Here is a 5,104-nt window from a genome sequence, read left to right as displayed (position 1 = left end):
GCCGCGGGCGTCGCGCAGGCGCAGTCGGGCCGGGGCGGGCGGGCGGGCGGGCGCTCTACTGCCCCCTGGCGGCCTCCAGACTCGTGACCGCGGCCCTTTCATTTCAGGGGAAGAGCGGCCCCTCCTGGGTTCTGGCCGCACTTCTCTGGCCTCCGAATGGGGACAAGCAGCCCCTATTTCACGCGCCCGGAGATTAAGCAGGTTGTGCGGTCAACAGCCGTTCAGTGGCAGAGCAGGGACGCGCGCCCAGACGGTCCAGGGCCCGCCATCCATCAGGGGAGGAGGCCCAGGCCACCATGCTTTTGGGGACGATCTAAGTCTCTGCTGCTACGACCATCACCACACACTTGCACAAATCTAGTAACGGTTCTGGAGGTCAGAAGTCCACAAGGTCTCAACCGGCCGAGTTCCAGGTGTCAGCAGGTGCGTTCCTCTCTGGGGGCTCTAGTGGGCCTCTGCTTGCTCACCTTTCCAGCTTCTAAAGACTGCCCCGTACCGGCAGCGGGCACCGGGCCAAGGACATGCCTGTGAGATGATGACTTGTGCCCCGTGGCTTCTGTCAACCGCTCCCTGTCTGCATTCCATCGCACCTCAGCCCCTGGCTCCCGACTTTCATGCCGGGAAAGGAACCTCTCCATGACGCCCACCCCACCCCACCCAGCCAGAGCCTCTTTGTTCTCACAAAGCTGTGCCCCTGGCCAGGTGGAGCAGCCCTGGGGGCCCCCAAAGAGCCCAGCCGGGGTTTTCCTCCTGTCTCTGCCCCCCCCCCCCCCCCCACTGAACTCTCTCCTGGTCTCCAAATGTCTCCTGTTCTGGAACCCCACCTTGAGCCTTCTGCTGCCTCACCCCCACCCTACCCCGCCATCTGCAGGTGGTTATAACACCTCCCTCCCCCGGCTCTTCCACTCCCTGTGCCCGCACGCACTGCCAGACTCACTGTAGGAATGGGATCATATTGGTCCTGGGGTTTCACCAGCACTGAGCTGTGACCTTGGGAAGGAAGTGCAAACCCTCGCCCCTGTACTCCAGGCCACTTGCAGTGGGGTGTCCACCTGATGTCCTGTCTACATGGCCTACACCCCCATGTAAAATGTACTGCCCCACGGATCTCCTTTACCAACCAGATGAACCAGAATGCCCTAATGTAGCTGCATGTGTTTGTGCTACCAAAGGCCACACTTACCAGAGTGTTTTTTTTTTAATATATATTTTATTGATTTTTTACAGAGAGGAAGGGAGAGGGATAGAGAGTTAGAGACATCGATGAGAGAGAAACATTGATCAGCTGCCTCTTGTACACCCCCTACTGGGGATGTGCCCGCAACCAAGGTACATGCCCTTGACCGGAATCGAACCTGGAACCCTTGAATCCACAGGCTGATGCTCTATCCACTGAACCAAACCGGCCAGGGCAAGAGTGTTTCTTTTGTATTGCTCGGTGGGACCTTGGTCCTCATGTTAAATGTGATAAATGTTGTAAACGTGATTAATGGGTAACAGAGTATTACATTTGCTTATTCCTTTTTTTTTTAAAGAGTCATTTTTATTTTTTATTTTATTTTTTTTAATATATTTTATTGATTTTTTACAGAGAGGAAGGGAGAGAGATAGAGAGTTAGAAACATCGATGAGAGAGAAACATCGACCAGCTGCCTCCTGCACATCTTCTACTGGGGATATGCCCGCAACCCAGGTACATGCCCTTGACCGGAATCGAACCTGGGACCTTTCAGTCCGCAGGCCGAGGCTCTATCCACTGAGCCAAACCGGTTTCGGCTTAAAGAGTCATTTTTAAAAATATATATATTTTTATTGATTTCAAGAGAGGAAGGGAGAGGGAGAGATAGAAACATTGATGATGAATCATTGATATGGGGATCGAGCGCTCAACCCGGGCATGTGCCCTTGCCTGGAATCGAACCCGACACCCTTCAGTCCACAGGCCGATGCTCTATCCGCTGAGCCAAACCAGCTAGGGCCATTTGCTTATTCTTTTCACTACTTAGTTCTGAAAACCATTTATTTTGGAATTTAAGGATGGATAATAAATAGCGTACCGCACTATGCTGCACCCAAATTTGTAACAAAATTGGGGGGGAAAAACTAATGGAGAATCAAATATTGCATTTATTAGAAATAAACATAATAATAATCATCATAGTAAGTTTCTGTCCTTTGAGTAAGCTTAAGATTGGACGCAGCTTTCTTCCCTGGCACCCCAGATATAAAAAGCTCCTGTGATCCATGAGCCCAACTGAGCTTTTTTTTTTTTTCTTTTTAATATATTTTTGTTGATTTCAGAGAGGAAGGGAGAGGTAGAGAGAGACAGAAACAACAATGATGAGAGAATCACTGATCGGCTGCCTCCTGCATGCCCCTCAGAGGGGATCGAGCCCGCAACCCGGGCATGTGCCTTTGACGGGAACCAAACCCGGGACCCTTCAGTCCGCAGCCCGACGCTCTATCCACTGATCCACACCAGCCAGGGCCCGACTGAGCTTTGTCTTGCCTAGACATATGATCAGTTCTGATGATGTTCAGGGACGGGCCTCCCCAGTTTGCCTACCTTTAAACAGGAGCGTGTTCACAGCTCTGTGGGCGTCAGGGTGCCTGTGGAAAACGGGCTGGTGGGCGGTAACACGAGTTCAGCATTTCCGAGGGAGATCAGGAGGAAACCAATGAATCTGAACCAGTTCCAAGAGCAGATCCCAAGAAGGAAACCCTAGCATTTCAAGGAGGAAGGACCTTGAACTACTGACCCTCACCTCTCCGCTCCATTCTGGATGTCATTTCCTTTTCTATCCCAGCCTAGACCCCATGGGACAGAAACCCCATGGCCAAGCCGACCAGCCACTCACCGGTCAAGGTCTCCATCGTTCTTACCCATTTGCTGGCACAGCCTATTCAGTCTTGGACCATCCAGGGCCCTTTTTGTTGCGAGTGACAGGGACCAGATTCAATCTAGTTTAACCCAAAACAAAGGAGGACATGATGACCCACAAGGGTCCGTGGGTGCTAACATCAGGCACAGCTGGCTCTAGCGGTCCCCACGATGCCCGCAGCTGTGTCGGCGTACCACCCCTCAGGCACCCCTCCGCTTGCTCCTGGTTCTGGGAACTGGCTGAGCAGTGTTTCTGGTCTGGACTGGCTCACCTGACACTGAAGCTCTGCAACATTTTCACTCGCGTGCCTGGCAATTGGCTCAGCATCAGCTGGAAAAATCAAATGCCTTAGCCATGTCCTTCTCATGCTCACACAGGCTAGTCTGAGCTGGTGCACCTGGTTACTGGGTTCTAAAAGCAGCAAGACAATGGGCACGTCCCAGGAGGCACACCGTCTTTACCTTTGCTCGCATCACGCTCGCCAATGTCTCCTTGGTCAAAGCAAGGCGCGCGCCTGCTTCCGAGAGATGGAAAAATAGGACCCTCCTCTCAATGGAAGGAACTGCAAAGTCAGCCTTGCAGGGGGGAGTGGGGTGTCCGCGTGCCGGGATGGGAAAAACTCCAGAGCACTGTTTCAGGTTTTATTGGGTGATCTCTGCACACGGCAGGGAAAACAGCCCTGCTCTCCACCAGGGTCCTCTCTGCTGCCCCCTGGGAAACGTCCGCGGGCCCCACTCAGCCTTTACATACATACGTGGGCAAACAGGGATGTCCTAGAGTTACCACCCCCTGGAGCAACCCCTGACCAGTGGAAAGACAGGAGCTAGTGAACGTGCTCCCCTCTCTCCCACCTCCCAAGAGAGGCGCACCACACACTGCTCCCCACGGTGTCCCCCGTGGGATCAGACCCAGGCGACACACAGCAGCGATCAACTCAATATGCCTCGGGATGGTGTTTCCTCCTTGTCAATCGCAGCTGTCCCTTGCGATCATTGGCCGAAGCATGCAAGCCCTTGTCTCACGCTCCGCTTTTGGGAAAACTCCAGCTAAGGCAACCCCGGACTTTATGACGCGAGAGGGAAGCTGGGAACCGTAGGAACAAAGGAAGAGCAAGAGATAAATGGTAGGGATCTGGATCAATGTGATGGCTTCTTTCTCTGTCACTTGGAGACTTGAAGGAAAAAAGAGCGTACAGCAACCCTAACCGGTTTGGCTCAGTGGATAGAGCGTCCGCCTGCGGACTCAAGGGTCCTAGGTTCGATTCTGGTCAGGGGCATGTACCTTGGTTGCGGGCACATCCCCAGTGTGGGGTGTGCAGGAGGCAGCTGATCGATGTTTCTAACTCTCTGTCCCTCTCCCTTCCTCTCTGTAAAAAAATCAATAAAATGTTTTGGTTTTTTTTTAAAAAAGAGCATACCGCAGTCTCAAGTCCTGTGAAGGTAGCATACGACAACCACAGCAGGGGAAGGGAAGAGGGTCTGTATGGCGGTGAGGCTTCTACCTTTCACTTAACCGGTAAAATATTAACTCTGATTAGAGTGTGAAACGGCGCGCATACTTCGCGCTCTTCCCAGAACAACTGAAAAATAATTACACGTTCACTCAAGACGAGCCGGACAACTTCCACTGTCCTCTATCCAGTAGTTGTGGATAAAATAGCTAAAAGACTCACACACAGGTTTTTGTGAGAACGTTAACTTTTATTTCTCTTGGCTGATTGCCTAGAATTGGAATTTTAGGGTCACATGTTAAGTATACCCCTCCCCGCCCGCCATCTTCAGGTGTCACTCAAGCGTGATCTGAGTGGCCTGGGCTCTCCCCCTCCCTCCTCTCCAGTGCCCCCAGGGGCAAGGGCAGGAGGAATCACAGGTGGGCGGCTGGGCCAGGACCCCTGCCCCCTAGGGCTCCCCCCAGAGCTCCCCCTCAGCCTGACACAGCACCTCGCCTTTGGTGCTGCAGGGTTCCCCCCTCTAGGGCTGAAGAGGGCACCGGGACAGGGGCCTCTGTCAATAGGCTCCTGGCCCTCAACCCAGTGCCTCCGGCCCTCAGCAGACCAGGCACCCGAGGTCGGGTGGATCCGCACCTTTGCTGGCCCTTGGTTCTCCCGTGTCCTCTGCCCTCGCCTCTCGCCCCAGTACCCCCATGCCTGGCACCTCTGCCACTGGCGCCCATTGTCCGCCCGGTGCATCCCCGCAACAGGCCCAGCAGGGAGCTCTTGGCTT

The sequence above is a fragment of the Myotis daubentonii genome, chromosome 19 (assembly GCF_963259705.1).
Source record: "Myotis daubentonii chromosome 19, mMyoDau2.1, whole genome shotgun sequence".
Lineage (NCBI taxonomy): Eukaryota > Metazoa > Chordata > Mammalia > Chiroptera > Vespertilionidae > Myotis > Myotis daubentonii.
Note: the sequence above shows the minus strand (reverse complement) of the source record.